The following is a 22,723-nucleotide window of genomic DNA, read 5'->3' on the forward strand; positions in this document are numbered from 1 at the left end:
CATACCCAACAGTCTGTCTGATTTAACACTTTACCCACTAAGGAGTGATAGTCACCAATGGATGCCGGTCCATGTGGACATTAAAACTGGACTGACATTTCTTTATGCACCCATCCTCAACTATATTGTCACAATGCCTACAGATGCAGTTCTCTTCAGCTAACAATCCTTCACAATTCCTTCTATTGTCAATGCTACCAGATCGTTTTCTGATACTCGCCTTTACTCGGAGATTATGTTGTTCTTGGAAATCTACGCCTGCATCCTGGTCATCAGAACCCATTCCCGATCCTTTCTCGACCTCCATGGTACTCTCACCGAAACAGATTGCTCTGGTCAACATCATGGTCAACAGGAAAATCCGGATCACAGTCTCTTGGGGCAAGTCCATCTTTGAGGAGTAAAAGGAGAAAAATAAGAAGGGGGAAAGGAAATAGGAGGGAGGTGGGAACTGGAGAAAATAACAAATGGGAAAAAGAAATCTGGCTCGACAAGCTTCCGGTCTTGTTATTCTCAGCGCTCAGGTGTCGTCTCAATCCTCCCTGAACAGACACTCTAGTGATACAACCTCTACCGTCTGTTCTTTATCACGGGACCTCTCTGGGTCAGTGACCTTTTTACAATGAGACGAATGGACCCAAGTCTCTCTCTCGGCAACCTTCAAAGCAGTTGTGCTGGTCAATTAGACTTGATATGGTCCTTCCCATCTGTCAATAAGGCAACCTGAGCGTAGAAAATTCCGTATCATTACATAATCCCCAGGTTCAATGTCATGACAATTACTGTCTGGCAAATCAGGAATCACCAACTTTAGATTATCATTCTGATTCCTCAATTGCTTACTCATCTTAACCAAGTACTTTACGGTTACTTCATTGTTACATTTCAAATCATCCTGGGGGTTAATCATAACATGGGGTTGTCGACCAAACAGAACCACAGGGTGGTTCTGATGCTGTATAGTACGATTGGCAAAGCTTCAGGCCATAACAGTCCTGTTTCAGTCATTACCTTGCTCAATTTATTTTTAATAGTGCTGTTTACTCTTTCCACCTTCGCGCTCGCCTGGGGGCGGTACGGAGTATGCAGCTTACTATTAATTCCCATCAACTTACACATTGTTTGAAAGACTTCACCTGTGAAATGGGTACCCCTATCACTTTCAATTATTCTAGGGATACCGTACCTACACACAAATTCCTGCACAATTTTCTTTGCCGTAAATACAGCGGTATTTGTGGCCGCGGGAAATGCTTCGACCCAATTTGAGAATACATCAATACAGACCAAAACATACTTTAAATTTCTACAAGGTGGTAATTGTATGAAATCAATCTGTATTACCTGGAAAGGACCATCTGTCGGAGGGATATGGGATGGCTCTGTCGGTATTGCCTTTCCGATATTCTTCCTCAAGCAGGTGAGACATGTCATCGCTCTTTTACCCGCGTGGGAAGAAAATCCTGGGGCGCACCAATAAGCTCTTACTAGCTTACACATCCTTTCTTTGCCTAGATGAGTCAGCCCATGTGCTGCTTCCGCTAGACTTGGAAGGTATGCTCTGGGTGCTACTGGTTTACCCTGTCCATCTGTCCAGAGTCCTGTGGACTCCTGGCCATATCCTCTTGACCTCCAAACTGCCTTTTCCTGCGGGGAACACAAATTTTGCATTTCACACAATTTCTGTGTGTTTACAGTATTAAATACCATCAGTCGTGTACTATCTGTTTGTACGGGGTTACCAGCTGCTGATTTAGCAGCTTCGTCTGCTCGGCTGTTACCAAGTGATACCGGGTCTTGGCTATACGTGTGAGCTTTACACTTGATAACAGCCACTCTGTCGGGTTCCTGTATCGCTGTTAGAAGTCTTTTGATGTGGGCTGCATGCACTACGGGTGTGCCAGCTGCCGTCATGAAATTTCTGAGGCGCCATAGGGCTCCGAAATCATGGACTACTCCGAAGGCGTACCTAGAATCTGTGTAGATATTGGCTGACTTGCCCTTAGCCAATTCACATGCTCTGGTTAGGGCAACCAGTTCAGCAACTTGTGCTGAGTGAGGTGGGCCTAGCGGTTCTGCTTCTATGGTACCTTGGTCATCTACGACTGCGTATCCAGTACACAAGTCTCCCGAGTCCGTCTGTCTGTGACAACTACCGTCAGTGTAGAAAGTAAAATCTACATCTTCCAGTGGGTTGTCACTGATGTCAGGCCTTGCCGTGAAATTTTGGGTCAAATATTCCATACAATCATGCGTGTCATCCCCTGTATTAAATCCTCCTTCACCATCACTCTCATCCTCCACCCTTTGTGCCTGTCCAGGCACACCTGGGAGATACGTTGCAGGATTTAATGCGCTGCATCTCTTTATGGTGATGTTTACGGGGGCCATCAATGCCAATTCCCATCTTGTAAACCGCGCTGATGAGACGTGTCTGGTTTGGGCAGAATTTAGTAAGGCTGACACTGCATGTGGTGTATGAATTGTGAGGTTGTGTCCTAGCACTACATCTTCGCTTTTTGTGACTAGCAATGCTATTGCTGCAACACTTCGCAAGCATGTGGGGAGGGATCGCGCTACCGTATCTAGCTGAGCGCTGTAGTAAGCTACCGGCCTGCTGGCATCACCATGCTTCTGGGTTAAGACACCTGCTGCGCACCCAGCACTCTCTGTTCCGTACAGCTCAAAGGGTTTCCCATAGTCTGGCATACCTAATGCTGGTGCCTGCGTTAGGCACTGTTTAAGTCTCTCAAATGCCATCTCAGATTCGTCTGTGTGCGAAATCCGATCAGGTTTGCTTGATGAGACCATCTCCTGCAAAGGTAAGGCCAGTATGGAGAAACCTGGGATCCAGTTACGGCAATACCCACACATTCCTAAAAACGTTCTAATCTGTTGCTGGGTTTGTGGCAGGGTCATATCACGAATTGCTTGAATTCTATCAGCGGTAAGGTGTCTCAGTCCTTGTGTTAGACAGTGTCCCAAATACTTCACACGGGTCTGGCATAATTGTAACTTGTCTTTGGAAACCTTGTGTCCTGTGTCTGAAAGATGAAACAGGAGCTGTTTCGTATCTCTCAGGGACGCTTCCAGTGAATCTGAACACAGTAGTAAATCGTCCACGTACTGTATCAATATTGATCCACTCTCTGGTTGGAAAGACTGTAAACAATCATGCAGAGCTTGTGAGAAAATACTTGGACTGTCTATGAAACCTTGTGGTAAGCGAGTCCATGTATATTGAACTCCTCTGTATGTGAATGCAAATAAGTATTGACTGTCAGGGTGCAGAGGTACCGAGAAGAAAGCGGAGCAGAGGTCAATCACAGTGAAAAATTTGGCAGTGGGAGGGATTTGCATTAGGATAACAGCTGGATTTGGCACTACGGGGAATTGACTCTCAACTATTTTGTTGATCCCTCTTAGATCCTGCACTAATCGGTAACCCCTCCCCCCACTCTTTTTAACAGGGAAGATGGGGCTATTTGCAGTGCTGGACGTCCTTACCAGAATGCCCTGTTGTAGCAAGCGCTCTATTACAGGGAAAACTCCTAACTCCACCTCTGGCTTCAGAGGATATTGTGGGATTTTTGGAGCTATCCTACCATCTTTTACTTGCACAACTACTGGGGCTACGTTTGCCATCAATCCAGTGTCTTGTCCATCCTTGGTCCAAAGTGATTCCGGTATCTGGGAAATCATTTCCTCTACCTTGGACGGACACCTATTTACAACAACAGTGTGTGACATTAATCTTGTTGGGGAGTCTAGCATATCCTGCGCTTCCTGAGCGTGGTTTTCGGGTATATCCAAGAACACACCTTCAGGAGTACAGTATATGACGCATCCCATTTTGCACTGTAAATCTCTCCCTAAGAGATTAGTCGGAGCCGATGCAGCCAGCAGGAAAGAATGCTTGGTATGCAAAGGCCCTATCGTAATCTCTGCAGGTTTGCTTAAAGGGTAGTGCTGTACTACTCCTGTTACTCCCATGGCTGGAATTGTTTTACCAGTGGTTCTCATGCCCACGGTCGAATTTATCACTGACTTGGCCGCCCCCGTATCTACAAGGAAATTTAGAGATTTACCAGCTACATCAATTGTGACCTCGGGTTCACTTCCAAGGTTCGCAATTAATTTCACTGGCTGCAGATTACAGGTGTGGCCTCGCCCCTATGGTGCGTTGTGGCTTCCCTGCATTGCGCTGGCAGCTATTACCTGTGAAGGGGGTAAATGGGATCTATCAGTGACTTGCCAGTCTCTTTTTGGGGGATACCTTTTTGTTTCCCCTGCGTGTGGCTCATAACTCCGTCTCTGCGGTCCTTGATCCCAATTTCGTGTGTCATGTCGTTGTCTAGGGGGTTGATATGATTTTTGTGCATTCTTTGATCTACAGTCTCGTGCAAAATGTCCCTCTTTATGACAGTAATAACAAGTTACCACATTTGACTTACCCACAGGGGTCGGAGATTTATACAGAGGTTGCCTGGTGGTCAGGGCCTGCATACTTACGGCCATTAACTTATCACTCTGCGACTCCCTGTGTCTGGTGATATTCCGATCATGATCAATAGCGGCCTCTCTCAAAGTAGCCACCAACAGACCTCGCCAACATGGTTGGGTGGTCTGTACCCTCGTCTTCAATACTTCCTTTAAACCATCCATTAACACAGATACTGCTACTTCTCTATGATTCACATTTGTCTTAATGTCTTCTATGCCTGTATACTTAGCCATATCCTGTAGTGCCCAATGAAAATAATCAGCTGCTGTTTCTCCCTCTTTCTGTTTGATGGAGAAAATTTTGTTCCATTTGACAACAGCTGGAAAATACTCTTTTAACTGTAAATTTATTCTCTTTACATTATCTTGGTTGTACACATCCGTAAGGGGTACATCCTCATCTAATTCACAGTCAGCTAAAAATTTCACTGAGTCGACATTGGAGGGTATACATGCCCTCAGCAATATCTGCCAGTCTTTGTTATTGGGCTCCACAGTATTTCCTAGCTCTCTAATGTATTCCTGGCTTGCAACTAGATCTTTCCTAGGATCAGGGAATTCAGACACCATTGATCTTAATTCCATTCGGGAAAAGGGGCAGTGCATGGCAATGTGTCTGAGAGGAGTGACTCCTGAAGTGTCAGTTTTCCCATTTGGCACTGCAATTACCCTAACAGGATTAAGTCCAATAACATCATTCTGAGTAGATTCTACAGCATGTGGTGAAATGGTTTCAGTATATTGTATGGTGCCGTACTTACCAGCTGATACGATCTCACCTGTCCCTCCACTAGGGGCCTTTGATACTAATCTTACGGGTTGGGCCGTACCCACTGTTGTTTCTGCTATGGTGGCTGCTAGAGAGAGTGCCGATATTGTTGTTGGTTCATCCTCTTGGTCACAATCCTGGGGAAAGTTTAAAACAGGGTACAGCTTGCACGGGTTAACATTAGCATCAACAATCTTGGTTACATTAGGCTTAACATTTATACAGTTACTAAGTGCATGTTTATCATTCACCAGTGTGCCATTCTCTGCAACCACCCTCTCTCCCGTTATGTATGGTGGTGGTGGCGCGGTGGCTATCAGTTTTCTGATAGGGTTAGATCCACCCGCTTGAGCCAATCCTCTTTGTATTTCACCTTCCTGTTGCCATAACTGTAAATAATCATAATGGTTGATCCGTCTCTTTGCAGATTTAATGAGAACCCTTACAAAAACCAAGATGTCCGGGGTAGGCCGGCGGTGGCAGTTTACAGAGTACTCCACTCACTCGCCCACGTCGACCAATATGCCCACACGCTGCTCTAGCGCTGGCGTACTCGACCTAGGGCCCCTGCGACCTGAACCTCTATTTACTGGAACATGTGGGTGTGATCCGAAGAGCACTTAACCCTTTCCAGTAACTATTGGTTGTTGGATAGTTCCCAAGTGACTAGCGAACTTCCCTTAAAATAAAAAAATTACACAAATCACGTTAGAATGTACAAATAGCGTTTATGACCCCTCTAGCGTACGCAAATGGTACTGGGTCAAGTTACTAACTAATGCACACAATTACGTGCGGTACAATCGTTCTGCACATAAGCAACTAATCTTATGTGCGGAGCGACCAGTGGAATCGAAAATTGTGGCTGCGAATTCCTTCAGCCTGAGCTTAATGGCCTATATGGGTACCGCACCAACCCTTCCTGGTGTTGTGCTCCTTTACTCTTTATCTATGGCGGACTTCTTAGTCTGCTGTACCTGGACCTCCTGGTCTGTCTGGACCTCCTGGTCTGTGCTACAGTAGACCTCCTGGTCCTCTATACTCTAATGCTCTTTTTTAAATGTTTAACAAGGGATGCCTCCCAAGCCACCATGCAGTCACTTACACGTATGTACCTTCACGAGAACTCAATGATTTCCTTGGTTCAACCCAAAAAATTAGAAACTTATATATATGTATACACACTCTTTCACCTCATATACTCTTTACTTTCGTTTCTGCGCAGAAATCCCTTTCATTCAGTATCGCAGGCTAATCCCGAGGAGTTACAACTAGAGAAGGATCTATTAGCTTAAAATTTTGGACACTGAGATCGATTTGCGCTATTTTCGCGTTGCCTCCTTATCGCCTAATTAAAACAATACTATCGTGTGATTTGTATTATGTGGGCGTACCCAGACGCTCCGTTGCGTAATATACGCTTTGTGCGTCGGCCCTTGCGTCGCGTACACTAGTCCCGCCCTTTGTTAGAGACACGTGTATGCCAGCCAGGTATATCCACAGAAATACAATTAACACGTTTATATCAATGTAGATGATCTTTAACTGTAATCATCTACTGAACACCACACCAAACTTCCTTGTATCTTAGGCAAGCCGTGCGCGTGTATTACAAATTACTCCTTAACGTATTATTTTTACTCTTTAACTACCAATAGCAACAAATCTTTCTCAGCACGTTATCAATTGTGAAATGGCAACCAGGAAAGTGATATGTGAAAATACACAAGTGAAAAGAAATACAGGTGTGTGCGTGCGTGTGTACGCAAAACAGAAATAAACAGTTTTAAAAGACACTAGCGTATTGTTCTTACCTCCGGTTCCGGATTCCACCAGCACTCCTTCAACGTAGCGAAACAGACGCTTATCTAGCCAGTACTACTGTATCCCGATACGAAGGGATACTGCCTTCCCGCCCTTGCTGACAGATAACGTTTGTTTTCGCTAGTGCGGATATGTGGAGGACGGACGAGCAGCCAATTGAAACTGCTGATTTTGATTACCTTATAACCTTCACTATATGGGTAAGAGACTTAATACGCAATTGGCGTATGGGGTACCGTAAGGGTACGCACTTAGCGTAACATACGCTCGGCCGTGATCGAGACGCACATGCGGCACGCTTGCTCACAGCTTACGCTTGGTGTCGAGCACGCTATAGGCGAGCGACTACCGTATTGCTACGCTACCAGCGTAGCGGACGCTCGAGACCACGAGGAGATCACGAGCGGCGCAGACGCTAACAAGATGACAATCAGTAAACCTTGAATGTAACACACAGAAAGGATACTCTTATGCTGTAAACCTTGTACGGAAACACTGTAGCGATATAACGCTGCTTAACCTAATTAACACTAAAGCTGTTTGAGCGATCGAGACGCTCCTATTACCCTCTGCAATGTAATGAACACACGATACCGCGCTAAGGTTCCAACACCTTTACTAACAAGCTTTTAGTTATATTGAAAAGGGGAAACAGTTACAAGTCATACACTACAAGCTAACATATAATTCTAACAGAATATCTAGACAGAAAATATACAATAGCGTCACAAACTTATACTATAACAGAGAGAGAGGGAATGGCCAATACAAACAAAGAGCGAGATGATTACAGAGAATTACTTACACACACTGGGAATGATCGCTGCGCAGCCTGGTATCAGCTCCGAGTTAGTCAATATGAAAACCGTTTGTGGAGAGAGTGAGGGAGCTGCCCAGGCTGGCTGATCTTATATACACTGAGTACAGTATACTACAAAGGGACCTATAATCTCATTGTTCATTGGACACAGGAATGTCTCCTCGCATCATAACAAAAGGTCATAGGTTAGTTTGAACAGGTGGGCTGTGACTATATCAAACTGCTCAAGTGGGAGGGAATCTGAAGATTCCCGCCGCATGTGTAATGAATCGCAAATATATGAAATGTCCAGAATCTACTAATGGCCATAACTATACGCAGGAGCGATTAATCTTTACCTAACCAACACCGGATTGTTGCTATTAAAATGTTCTTTAGTTAGGTACCAGACACAGCTGTTCAAACCCTGTCTGACCCTCCGTACCATACAAAGAGGAATTCCTCTGTCCAGCGACCATTTACATTAAACAAACTTACAGTCATTATTAAGGGGAACATTATCTATAAAACATACTATTTGGTTTTATTATTTAACGATTGAGACGCACACAAACTCTACCGTAAATGCACATACCACGCGCTCGAGCGCATGGCCGAGGCACCATCACGCGGCTGCGAGTATCCGCACGCACGGGAGAGAATGTGCACGTGCAGCAGGCACGCGCATGAGGTGAATATATGGCAACGTGTAGCATGATATTTTTCTGACTTTGACAAGTTACATGCCCCACAGTGCCAGATACATGCCCCACAGTGCCAGATACATGCCCCACTGTGCCAGATACATGCCCCACAGTGCCAGTTACATTGCCCCACAGAGCCAGTTACATTGCCCCACAGTGCCAGTTACATTGCCCCACAGTGCCGGATACATGCCCCACAGTGCCGGATACATGCCCCACAGTGCCGGATACATTGCCCCACAGTGCCAGATACATTGCCCCACAGTGCCAGATACATGCCCCACAGTGCCAGTGTTGTTGATATGTGAGGGGAGGAGAGCGCAGCGCAGCGCCTCTCCTTCCCCTCTCCGCTCCAGGTCTCCGGAGGCTATCTGGCGCCGGTTCGCTAGCCAATCAGAGGTCGCGGACCGGCAGCCAATCAGGAGCCGGTCCGCAAGCTCTGATTGGCTAACGCCGGAGACCGGACACAGCAGCGCTGCTAGGGCATTCAGCGGCGGTGAGGGGAGGGAGATACGGTGCGCTCTCCTCCCCTCACATTTCGGGTTGACGGGGGCGAGTGGGGCATGATGCCTTGGCCGGCGGCGGCGCCCCCCTCTCCTGGGCCTGCCAAGGCGCCCAGGGCACGTGCCCCACTCGCCCTACCCAAGATACGCCTCTGATGGCTGGCAGTGTGCAGGAGTGCTGCTCATCTAACTTGTGCAGAGTGGTTGTTCCCAGTGTCCGGACACAGTAATCAGAGCTACAGTACTAGAGAATAGGGACAGAGGCAGAGCGCATGCAAAGTTGAGCTAGTGCTACACAGCAACCCCCACCTGTACTCAGTGGCAGATGTATTAACCTGGAGAAGGCATAAGGAAGTGATAAACCAGTGATATGTGCAAGGTGATAAAGGCACCAGCCAATCAGATCCTAACTGTTAATTTACATATTGGAGCTGATTGGCTGGTGCCTTTATCACCTTGCACATATCACTGGTTTATCACTTCCTTATGCCTTCTCCAGCTTAATACATTTGCCCATCAGTGCCTTAACTAGACATTTTAGTGCTGTGTGCAAGAAACAGCATCGGCGACCCCCCATATTTAAAATAGGGCCAGTGCGCGCCATAGGCGAGCGCAAAAAATATAGGGGTAGGGATGTGGCCACAAAATAATAGCAATTCATATTACGCTTTACAGTAGTCTCCATTATTTAAATTATTCCACTTACACACACTATACCAGGTAGATCCCATTTTACACATTACGCCAGGTAAAGCCTCATTTTGCACCCTTACTCCAGGTAGAGCCCCTATCGCACATTACGGCAGATAGAGTCCCCTTTTGCTCAGTACGGCAGGTAGAGTCCCCATTTACACATTACGGCAGGTAGAGTCCCCTGTTACACAGTAAGGCAGGTAGAGTCCCCTTTTACAAATTACGGCAGGTAGAGTCCCCTTTTACACAGTACATCAGCAGAGTCCCCCTTTTTATACATTACGGCAGGCATCCTGTACAAAAGGAGTCCTCCTTTTTACATATTATGGCAGGCAGAGTCTACTTTTTACACATTATGGCAGGCAGAGTCCCTTTTTACAAAGAGAATTAGAGAGAGAGAGAGAAACAGAGAGTGTTATACTTATGTTTGCTCCTCTTGTCCTTCCTGCCCTACACTGTGGCTCTTCGCAGGGCACTGTGGGTGGGCTAGGGGCCGGCTGGGAGAGACGTAATCTCTCCTAGAAGACAGGGGGAGCAGGGAGAAGGGGCGGACAAGCTGCAGCGTTATCCGGCTTTATGTGAGAGAGGTGGCTGCAGCTGAGTGGCAGTGTGGTGCGGTGTGGTACAGTGGCTGGGCGGACCCAACACAGTGCGTTGGCGGAGCGGGCCAGCGGGTGTTGCCAGTGGTGTGCGCCCACAGTGCATATGCACTGTGTGCCAGGTACCACTGGCACATACCTAGGTTACGGAGCACACACACATATGCACAGCCTGTCCCTTCCAGTCACTACACACACACACAGCCTGTCCCCTACACATACAGTTTGTTGTTCCCCCAATCCACCCACACACACACTCACTCTCCGCACCCTCCCGTTCACACTGTGTGTTACCTCCAGGAGAGCCGAGTGGGATGATGCAGAGAGCAGACACTAGAGACCAAACAGGCAAAGTTGGGGGTGTGGCCTAATCACGGACCCCTGGCCATGCCCCCTTTTAGGAAACCAACTATACGGCAAGCACTGATTGGTGGCCTGGCAGAGGAGGAGGAGGAAAGTACAAACAGCAACTTCACCCGGCATCCTCATCTGCCGCTGACGGGCGCTGCAGCAAAGGTAACTTCCACGGACACACTGAGCTGCGCGGACCTGCAGATGTTGCTGGCGGTCCTGTGCGCTCAGTGCACATGCACTGTGTGCCAGGCACCGCCGGCACACACCTAGTTACGGCACTGCCTGTACTGTAAATTGCTGTCCAGCTGAATAAACTTTATTCTTGTTGCAAGTAAACTGAATCACACAGGCAAAGGAGTAGGAATAAAGTAACATTTCTTCAGAGGTATAGACACTAAAGCCACCTACAAAGTACTCTTTACTCGTCAGTTCATCCAACAGCATAAAGTACCCATATCATTAATGGCTAGCAATGACTCATTCATAGACTACTGGTGCAGTAATAGCTTAATTATCAAGAGTTGTTTCCTAAGAGAGGTACGTGGATGTCAACGCCAGCGTTTATTAGAGGGAACACAGGCTTACATCCATTGGTCTGATCATTAGCAGACTGTCATTAGCAGATACACAAAGCTATGCAGTTACACAGAGATCATTTAGAAGGATACTATGCCACCAAATATTATCATTGTTACCCAACAAAGGAAGGATTGTTACATCTTATGGGCCCCACACACTGGCAGATCTCACTGCACAATATGAACGTTGTCATTCATTAATGAACAAGAACTTGTTCATATCATGCAGTGTGTAGGCACCAACAATTAACGATGCTCAGCCTCGCACTCTTTAATTGTTGGTGCCCCATCGCTTATGCATGCAGGCAGTGGCGGAACAAGCAAGCGGTGGGCCCAGGTGCGACAAAATGCTTTGGCCCCCCCCCCCCCCCCCCCCATCCAAGTCCACCCCGGGGGCAGTGCGCGCCGTAGGCGCGCGCAAAAATACATAGTGGCGTGGCTTCGTGGGGAAGGGGTGTGGCCACAAAATAATACCAACACAGTAGTCTCCATTATTCAAATTACGCCGCACAGTAGCACCACTACACCAGGTAGAGACCCTTTTACACCTTACAGCGAACAGATTCCTCTTTTTACACATTACAGCAGACAGCGTGCCCTTTTTACACATAACGGCAGACAGCGTGCCCTTTTTACACATAACGGCAGACCGCGTGCCCTTGTTACACATTACGGCAGACAGCGTGCCCTTTTTACACATTACGGTAGACAGCGTGCCCTTGTTACACATTACGGCAGACAGCGTGCCCTTGTTACACATTACGGCAGACAGCGTCCCCATTTTTACACATTACGGCAGGCAGATTCCTCCTTTTTACACATAGCAGCAGGCAGATTCCCCATTTTTACACATAGCGTCAGGCAGCCCCCCTTTTTTACACATTACGGCAGGCAGATTCCCCATTTTTACACATAGCGTCGGGCAGATTACCCCTTTTTACACATAACGGCAGACCGCGTGCCCTTGTTACACATTACGGCAGACAGCGTGCCCTTTTTACACATTACGGCAGACAGCGTGCCCTTGTTACACATTACGGCAGACAGCGTCCCCATTTTTACACATTACGGCAGGCAGATTCCCCTTTTTACACATAGTGGCAGGCAGTCCCCCCTTTTTACACATTGCGGCAGGTAGTCCCCCCTTTTTACACATTGCGGCAGGCAGTCCCCCCTTTTTACACAGTGCGGCAGGCAGTCCCCCCTTTTTGCACATTGCGGCAGGCAGTCCCCCCTTTTTACACATTGCGGCAGGTAGTCCCCCCTTTTTACACATTGCGGCAGGCAGTCCCCCCTTTTTACACATTGCGGCAGGTAGTCCCCCCTTTTTACACATTGCGGCAGGCAGTCCCCCCTTTTTACACAGTGCGGCAGGCAGTCCCCCCTTTTTACATATTGCGGCAGGTAGTCCCCCCTTTTTACACATTGCGGCAGGCAGGCACAAGAAAGAAAGAAGGAAAGAAAAAGAAAGAAAGAAAGAAAGAAAGAAAGAAAGAAAGAAAGAAAGAAGAATTATACTTACCCTCAGGCTCCTCGGTGCAGCTGCGTCAGACGACGATTCCCGGGCAGTAGAGAATGAGGAGGAGGGAGCCGGAGGACGGAGCCGCAGCAGCGCTTTGTTACTGGTGGAGGCGCTGCTGCTGCTGCCCCTCTGCTTCCCTATAGGCTGTTCTCGGAAGACAGCCTATAGGGAAGCAGAGGAGCAGCAGCAGCAGCGCCTCCACCAGTAACAAAGCGCTGCTGCGGCTCCGTCCTCCGGCTCCCTCCTCCTTCCCCCGTCTGTACCGCTGCTCAGCTCCTATCTCCGGGCGGCTGTGCGCTGCGGGCAGCGGTTGCCTGCAGCGCACAGCGGCATGTAATGAGTCAGTTTGACTCATTACATGCTTGGGCCCCTGGACAGAGGCGGGCCCCAGTGCAGTGCACTGCCTGCACTGCCGGTAGTTCCGCCTCTGCATGCAGGCCAATATGGACGAGATTGTCCATATTAGCATGCATTGCTGTGGAGCCGGGTGACGGAGGGAGTGAAGAGCCCCGTCACCTTCCCCTCGCCGCCGGGGCGCCCATCAGCCATATCGGAGGTCGGGCAGCTTGGCAGCGGGTCACCCAGTCTGTAGGGCCCTTTAGAAGAATTGCTTACAGCAAAGGAAAATCCGAAAAACTGCTCGGATAAACAGAACCCGCGGTGTTCAATATACTTTAGCTCACGCTTATTTTATTCTATTTAGAGTTCACCCCATTCTCCGGAAGTAGACCTTTAAAGTGCACTCAAAACTATATAGCTTCCAGTGGTTATAAGGGCCACAATTGTATAAATATTATAACTGTAATTGCAATTATATACATATGTTGAATGTAATTGTTCTTGTTATGCAATTCAGTATGATAATCATTTAAATTCTTTGCAGCGTAACAAGCTTAACTGATGCATTCCAGTGAAATAAAACATCCTTCGCTAAAATTGTATCATTATTTGTACGTATTATAACCGAATTTGCATTGTATTGTGTGCTACAGTGGAGACTTAGGGGGTTATTCCGACCTGATCGTAGCTGTGCTAAATTTAGCACATCTACGATCACTTACACTGACATGTGGAGGGACGCCCAGCACAGGGCTAGTCTGCCCCACATGTCAGGCCAACCCCCCCCCCCCCCCCACCGCCCGCAGAAGTACAAAAGCATCGCACAGCGGCGATGCTTTTGTTCTTGAAAAGTATCTCCCGGCCAACGCAGCTCCTGCGGCTGGCTGGGAGTTACCCGTCGCTGCCCTGGGTTGCAGCGGCTGCGTGTGACATCAAGCAGCCACTGCGGCCTGCCCCCCGCACGGTCCGGCTACGTCTGCATTGGCCGGACTGCGCCCTCCCGCCCAGCGACCGCCTCTGCCTGTCAGTCAGGCCGGGGCGATCGCTAGGCAACGACAGCCATGCGCCGGCGGACTGTGGTGCCGGTGCGTGCGCAGTTCTGACCTGAACGCTGCGCTGCGAAGAACTGCAGCGAGCATTCAGTTCAGAATGACCCTCTTAGCTTTATAGAATTACTTGCTACTTACCCTGGTGGGTGTCACAGGAGAGAGTTATAGGCCCTACACACTGGCCGACATCAGTCAAAGATATGAACGATCTCGTTCATAAATGAACGAGATACCGTTCATATCTTTGAGTGTGGAGGCTCCAGCGATGAACAATGCGTGGACCCGCGCTCGTTTATCGCTGGTCCCTCGTCGGCTGTGCATGCAGGCCAATATGGACGATCTCGTCCATATTTGCCTGCACTTCAATGCAGCCGGGTGACGGGGGGAGTGAAGAAACTTCACTCCCCCCATCACTGCCCCTCCGCCGCCGGGTAGCTCGGCGGCGGATCGGCCAATGTGTAGGGCCCTTTAGATTTGGGTGTGTTATATTGTTTCTGTGCAGGGTATATACTGGCTGCTTTATTTTTACAATGCAATTTAGATTTCAGTTTGAACATACCACACCCAAATCTAACTTCCTCTGCATGTTATATCTGCCCCCCCCCCCCCCTGCAGTGCACATGGTTTTGCCCATTAGCAAACAAATTTGCTGCTGCGGTCAGACCTGAATTAGGCCTTTATTTTGTAGCTATTGCTACTATGAAACCCTGCAGTTGCCATTTTGGAAATGGGCTGAACACTGTGGGGGTCATTCCGACCTGATCGCACGCTGCAGATTTTTGCAGCGCAGTGATCAGGTCCAAACTGCGCATGCATATGCACTGCAATGCGCAGGTGCGTCGTACGATTGCAAAGCGGATTGGTGCCTAGCGATGGATTCTACAACGAATCCGTTCGCAAGGAGATTGACAGCCAGGTAGGAGACGTTTCTGGGTGTCAGCTGACCGTTTTCCAGGAGTGGTTGGAGAAACGCAGGCGTGTCCAAGCGTTTGCAGGGGGGGTGTCTGATGTCAATTCCAGGACTGAACAGGCAGAAGTGATCGCAGCGGCTGAGTAAGTTCTGAGCTACTCAGAAACTGTAAAAATTGTGTTTGCATCTCTCGGCTGCAAAAGCAATCGTACCCTTGCACAGCAAATATACACTCCCCGGTGGGCGGCAACTATGCGTTCACACAGCTCCTAAAAACAGCTAGCAAGCGATCAACTCGGAATGACCCCCTGTGTCATTTTAAAACATTGTTGATTTACAAAAAGATCAGTTGGGGGAGTAACAGTTGGAGCTGTAGAGAGAGTAGAGCTGAGGTGATGCCATTGCATAGTGATAAGCAGCTGAAATGAGCAGCTTAGAGAGAGGCAGATGAAAAAATAGAAGAATGTCTGGGACACATATAAAGCCAAGCTGATAGTTCTCCAATTGTTTGCTATACCTACTTTTAGTCCCCTAGTGGCCCTAGTGCCCAGAGCTACAGCGCCGCTGGCTAGACAGGAGGTGACCCAAATGGAGCCTACACATGGGCCTCCTCCTCTCTAGATGTGCCCCTGGTGTAAGGGTTATAAGGCAATCTATACTCATATAATTTATGGATATTGTTGAAGGTTAGACACTAATGCTGGGTACACACCTACAGATATATCTGCAGATCAATTGATCTGCAGATACTGTATATTTAAAGCCGGATCAGGCAGTGTGTTGAGCATACACACTGCCCGATCCGTCAGGGACTGACGTCATGAACTGGGCGGGCATTTACACACGCCCACCCAGTTCAGCTGTCAGTCACCGCTGGCTCCTGCAGCTTGTGTATGGGCGGTCGGCTGACCGTCCATACACACACACCGACGGGCCAATACATTTAATGGTATACTGGCCATCGGCTGTGCAGCAGGGCTGACGCGATATGTCTGAGAATGACGGAGTTCACAGACACATCACTCGTACACACTGGCCGATGTACCACCGATATATCAGGCGTTCAAGAGAACAGCCGATATAGCGGCCAGTGTGTATGCACCTTAAGAAAAAACATGCTCTAGTCCACAGGTTCTCAAACTCGGTCCTCATTACCCCACACAGTGCATGTTTTGCAGGTCTCCTCACAGAATTACAAGTAAAATAATTAGCGCCACCTGTGGACCTTTTAAAATGTGGCAGTGAGTAATTAATACACCTGTGCACCTGCTGGGTTACCTGCAAAACATGCACTGTGTGGGGTCCTGAGGACCGAGTTTGAGAACCTGTGCTCTAGTCCATAGGTCTGCAAACTCGGTCCTCAATACCCCACACAGTGCATGTTTTACAGGTAACCCAGCAGGTGCACAGGTGTATTAATTACTCACAGACACATTTTAAAAGGTCCACAGGTGGAGTTAATTATTTATTTCACTTGTGATTCTGTGAGAAGACCTGCAAAACATGCACTGTGTGGGGTAATGAGGACCGAGTTTGCAGACCTATGATTTAGTCCACAGGTTCTCAAACTCGGTCCTCAGGATCCCACACAGTGCATATTTTGCAGGTAACCCAGCAGGTGCACAGGTGTATTAATTGCTCACTGACACATTTTAAAAGGCCCACAGGTGCAGCTCATTATTTCACTTGTGATTCTGTGAGGAGACCTGCAAAACATGCACTGTGTGCAGTGATGAGCGGGTTCGGTTCCTCGGAAACCGAACCCCCCCGAACTTTACCCATTTTACACAGGTCCGAGGCATACTCGGATTCTCCCGTATGGCTTGGTTAACCCAAGCGCGCCCGAACGTCATCATCCCGCTGTCGGATTCTCGCGAGATTCGGATTCTATATAAGGAGCTGCGCGTCGCCGCCATTTTCACTCGTGCATTGGAAATGTTAGGGAGAGGACGTGGCTGGCGTTCTCTCCGTTTATTAATGTTGCTGCAAATATTTGTGCTTATTGCTTAATTGTGGGGACTGGGGAGCAGCTGTATTATATAGGAGGAGTACAGTGCAGAGTTTTGCTGATCAGTGACCACCAGTTTTATCAGTTCTCTGCCTGAAAAACGCTCCATATCTGTGCTCAGTGTGCTGCATTTATCTGTGCTCACACTGCTTTATTGTGGGGACTGGGGACCAGCAGTATTATATAGGAGGAGTACAGTGCACAGTTTTGCTGACAGTGACCACCAGTATATAGCAGTACGGTACGGAAGGCCACTGCTCTACCTACCTCTGTGTCGTCAAGTATACTATCCATCTAGATTCTATACCTGTGGTGCATTTTAGTTTTGCAGTTTGCTGACAGTGACCACCAGTATATATAGCAGTACGGTACGGAAGGCCACTGCTCTACCTACCTCTGTGTCGTCAAGTATACTATCCATCTAGATTCTATACCTGTGGTGCATTTTAGTTTTGCAGTTTGCTGACAGTGACCACCAGTATATATAGCAGTACGGTACGGAAGGCCACTGCTCTACCTACCTCTGTGTCGTCAAGTATACTATCCATCTAGATTCTATACCTGTGGTGCATTTTAGTTTTGCAGTTTGCTGACAATGGCCACCAGTATATATTGCAGTACGGTACGGAAGGCCACTGCTCTACCTACCTCTGTGTCATCAAGTATACTATCCATCTAGATTCTATACCTATGGTGCATTTTAGTTTTGCAGTTTGCTGACAGTGACCACCAGTATATATAGCAGTACGGTACGGAAGGCCACTGCTCTACCTACCTCTGTGTCGTCAAGTATACTATCCATCTAGATTCTATACCTGTGGTGCATTTTAGTTTTGCAGTTTGCTGACAGTGACCACCAGTATATATAGCAGTACGGTACGGAAGGCCACTGCTCTACCTACCTCTGTGTCGTCAAGTATACTATCCATCCATACCTGTGGTGCATTTCAGTTGTGCGCAGTATATATAGTAGTAGGCCATTGCTATTGATACTGGCATATAATTCCACACATTAAAAAATGGAGAACAAAAATGTGTAGGTTAAAATAGGGAAAGATCAAGATCCACTTTCACCTCGTTCTGAAGCTGCTGAAACTAGTCATGGCCGAGACGATGAAATGCCATCAACGTCGTCTGCCAAGGCCGATGCCCAATGTCATAGTAGAGAGCATGTAAAATCCAAAAAACAAAAGTTCAGTAAAATGACCCAAAAATCAAAATTGAAAGCGTCTGATGAGAAGCGTAAACTTGCCAATATGCCATTTACGACACCGAGTGGCAAGGAACGGCTGAGGCCCTGGCCTATGTTCATGGCTAGTGGTTCAGATTCACATGAGGATGGAAGCACTCATCCTCTCACTAGAAAAATGAAAAGACTTAAGCTGGCAAAAGCACAGCAAAGAACTGTGCGTTCTTCTAAATCATAAATCCCCAAGGAGAGTCCAATTGTGTCGGTTGCGATGCCTGACCTTCCCAACACTGGACGGGAAGAGCTTGCGCCTTCCACCATTTGCACGCCCCCTGCAAGTGCTGGAAGGAGCACCTGCAGTCCAGTTCCTGATAGTCAAATCGAAGATGTCACTGTTGAAGTACACCAGGATGAGGATATGGGTGTTGCTGGCGCTGGGGAGGAAATTGACAAGGAGGATTCTGATCGTTAGGTGGTTTGTTTAAGTCAGGCACCCGGGGAGACACCTGTTGTCTGTGGGACGAATATGGCCATTGACATGCCTGGTCAAAATACAAAAAAAAATCACCTCTTCGGTGTGGAATTATTTCAACACAAATGCGGACAACAGGTGTCAAGCCATGTGTTGCCTTTGTCAAGCTGTAATAAGTAGAGGTAAGGACGTTAACCACCTAGGAACATCCTCCCTTATACGTCACCTGGACCGCATTCATCAGAAGTCAGTGACAAGTTCAAAAACTTTGGATGACAGTGGAAGCAGTCCACTGACCACTAAGTCCCTTCCTCTTGTAACCAAGCTCCTGCAAACCACACCACCAACTCCCTCAGTGTCAATTTCCACCTTACACAGGAAAGCCAGTAGTCATGCAGGCCATGTCAATGGCAAGTCTGACGAGTCCTCTCCTGCCAGGGATTCCTCCGATGCATTCTTGAGTGTAACACCTACTGCTGCTGGCACTGCTGTTGTTGCTGCTGGGAGTCGATCGTCATCCCAGAGGGGAAGTCGGAAGACCACTTGTACTACTTCCAGTAAGCAATTGACTGTCCAACAGTCCTTTGGAGGAAGATGAAATATCACAGCAGTCATCCTGCTGCAAAGCGGATAACTCAGGTCTTGTCAGCCTGGGTGGTGAGAAACGTGTGTCCGGTATCCACCGTTAATTCACAGGCAACTAGAGACTTCAGTGAGGTACTGTGTCCCCGGTACCAAATACCATCTAGGTTCCATTTCTCTAGGCAGGTGATACCGAAAATGTACACAGACGTCAGAAAAAGAGTCACCAGTGTCCTTAAAAATGCAGTTGTACCCAATGTCCACTTAACCACGGACATGTGGACAAGTGGAGCAGTGCAGACTCAGGACTATATGACTGTGACAGCCCACTGGGTAGATGTATTGCCTCCCGCAGCAAGAACAGCAGCGGCGGCACCAGTAGCAGCATCTCGCAAATGCCAACTCGTTCCTAGGCAGGCTACGCTTTGTATCACCGCTTTCCATAAGAGGCACACAGCTGACAACCTCTTACGGAAACTGAGGAACATCATCGCAGAATGGCTTACCCCAATTGGACTCTCCTGGGGATTTGTGACATCGGACAACGCCACCAATATTGTGCGTGCATTACATCTGGGCAAATTCCAGCACGTCCCATGTTTTGCACATACATTGAATTTGGTGGTGCAGAATTATTTAAAAAATGACAGGGGCGTGCAAGACATGCTGTCGGTGGTTCGAAGAATTGCGGGCCACTTTCGGCATTCAGCCACCGCGTGCCGAAGACTGGAGCACCAGCAAACAGTCCTGAACCTGCCCTGCCATCATCTGAAGCAAGAGGTGGTAACGAGGTGGAATTCAACCCTCTATATGCTTCAGAGGATGGAGGAGAAGCAAAAGGCCATTCAAGCCTATACATCTGCCCACGATATAGGCAAAGGAGGGGGAATGCACCTGACTCAAGCGCAGTGGAGAATGATTTCAACGTTGTGCAAGGTTCTGCAACCCTTTGAACTTGCCACACATGAAGTCAGTTCAGATACTGCCAGCCTGAGTCAGGTCATTACCCTCATCAGGCTTTTGCAGAAGAAGCTGGAGACATTGAAGGAGGAGCTAAAACAGAGCGATTCCGCTAGACATGTGGGACTTGTGGATGGAGCCCTTAATTCGCTTAACCAGGATTCACGGGTGGTCAATCTGTTGAAATCAGAGCACTACATTTTGGCCACTGTGCTCGATCCTAGATTTAAAACCTACGTTGTATCTCTCTTTCAAGCAGACACAAGTCTGCAGAGGTTCAAAGACCTGCTGGTGAGAAAATTGTCAAGTCAAGCGGAACGTGACCCGTCAACAGCTCCTCCTTCACATTCTCCCGCAACTGGGGGTGCGAGGAAAAGGCTAAGAATTCCGAGCCCACCCGCTGGCGGTGATGCAGAGCAGTCTGGAGCGAGTGCTGACATCTGGTCCGGACTGAAGGACCTGCCAACGATTACTGACATGTCGTCTACTGTCACTGCATATGATTCTGTCACCATTGAAAGAATGGTGGAGGATTATATGAGTGACCGCATCCAAGTAGGCACGTCAGACAGTCCGTACGTATACTGGCAGGAAAAAGAGGCAATTTGGAGGCCCTTGCACAAACTGGCTTTATTCTACCTAAGTTGCCCTCCCTCCAGTGTGTACTCCGAAAGAGTGTTTAGTGCAGCCGCTCACCTTGTCAGCAATCGGCGTACGAGGTTACTTCCAGAAAATGTGGAGAAGATGATGTTCATCAAAATGAATTATAATCAATTCCTCCGTGGAGACATTCACCAGCAACAATTGCCTCCAGAAAGTACACAGGGACCTGAGATGGTGGATTCCAGTGGGGACGAATTAATAATCTGTGAGGAGGGGGATGTACACAGTGAAAGGGGTGAGGAATCGGAGGATGATGATGAGGTGGACATCTTGCCTCTGTAGAGCCAGTTTGTGAAAGGAGAGATTGATTGCTTCTTTTTTGGTGGGGGCCCAAACCAACCAGTCATTTCAGTCACAGTCGTGTGGCAGACCCTGTCGCTGAAATGATGGGTTCGTTAAAGTGTGCATGTCCTGTTTATACAACATAAGGGTGGGTGGGAGGGCCCAAGGACAATTCCATCTTGCACCTCTTTTTTCTTTCATTTTTCTTTGCATCATGTGCTGTTTGGGGACTATATTTTTAAGTGCCATCCTGTCTGACACTGCAGTGCCACTCCTAGATGGGCCAGGTGTTTATGTCGGCCACTTGTGTCGCTTAGCTTAGTCACACAGCGACCTTGGTGCGCCTCTTTTTTCTTTGCATCATGTGCTGTTTGGGGACAATTTTTTTGAAGTGCCATCCTGTCTGACACTGCAGTGCCACTCCTAGATGGGCCAGGTGTTTGTGTCGGCCACTTGTGTCGCTTAGCTTAGTCACACAGCGTCCTTGGTGCGCCTCTTTTTTTCTTTGAATCATGTGCTGTTTGGGGACTATTTTTTTGAAGTGCCATCCTGCCTGACACTGCAGTGCCACTCCTAGATGGGCCAGGTGTTTGTGTCGGCCACTTGTGTCGCTTAGCTTAGCCATCCAGCGACCTTGGTGCAAATTTTAGGACTAAAAATAATATTGTGAGGTGTGTGGTGTTCAGAATAGACTGAAAATGAGTGTAAATTATGGTTATTGAGGTTAATAATACTATGGGATCAAAATGACCCCCAAATTCTATGATTTAAGCTGTTTTTGAGGGTTTTTTGTAAAAAAAACACCCGAATCCAAAAAACACCCGAATCCGACAAAAAAAATTCAGGGAGGTTTTGGCAAAACGCGTCCGAATCCAAATCACGGCCGCGGAACCGAATCCAAAACCAAAACACAAAACCCGAAAAATTTCCGGTGCACATCTCTAACTGTGTGGGGTCCTGAGGACCGAGTTTGAGAACCTATGATTTAGTCTAAATACAGTGCAATTCAAATAAATGAAAATTTATATTGTCACTGCAGAGGAAATAACTTCTGAAATTTTAGAAATAGAAATAAAGTACCAACCAACCAGTTCCTGTCATTATTTCAAACACATCCTGTAACATGACAATTAGGAGCTGATTGGCTGGTACTTCATCTCTGTCAACTTTATCTCTATCCATGGCGGTATCTGTTTGGATGGTCGACAGTCATTAGGTCGACCACTATTGGTCGACATTGACATGGTCGAAATGGACACATGGTCGACACGTGAAAATGGTCGACACGTGAAAGGTCGACACGTGAAAAGGTCGACAAGCGTTTTCACATTTTTTTTTCCTTTTGGGGAACTTTTCCATACTTTCCGATTTACGTGGACTACGATTGGGAACGGTAATCTACCCGAAGCATGGTGAGCGAA

The 22,723-nt window shown here is 47.8% G+C and overlaps 1 protein-coding gene across 1 annotated transcript in view; it reads right to left on the reverse strand.

Annotated features, from left to right (window-relative positions):
- LOC135057408 (alpha-2-macroglobulin-like) overlaps positions 1-22,723 on the reverse strand; it is a 315,880-nt gene that overhangs the window by 252,025 nt on the left and 41,132 nt on the right. The gene's annotated exons all lie outside the window — the stretch shown is intronic.

The sequence above is a fragment of the Pseudophryne corroboree genome, chromosome 3, assembly GCF_028390025.1.
Source record: "Pseudophryne corroboree isolate aPseCor3 chromosome 3, aPseCor3.hap2, whole genome shotgun sequence".
NCBI classification, from domain to species: Eukaryota; Metazoa; Chordata; class Amphibia; order Anura; family Myobatrachidae; genus Pseudophryne; species Pseudophryne corroboree.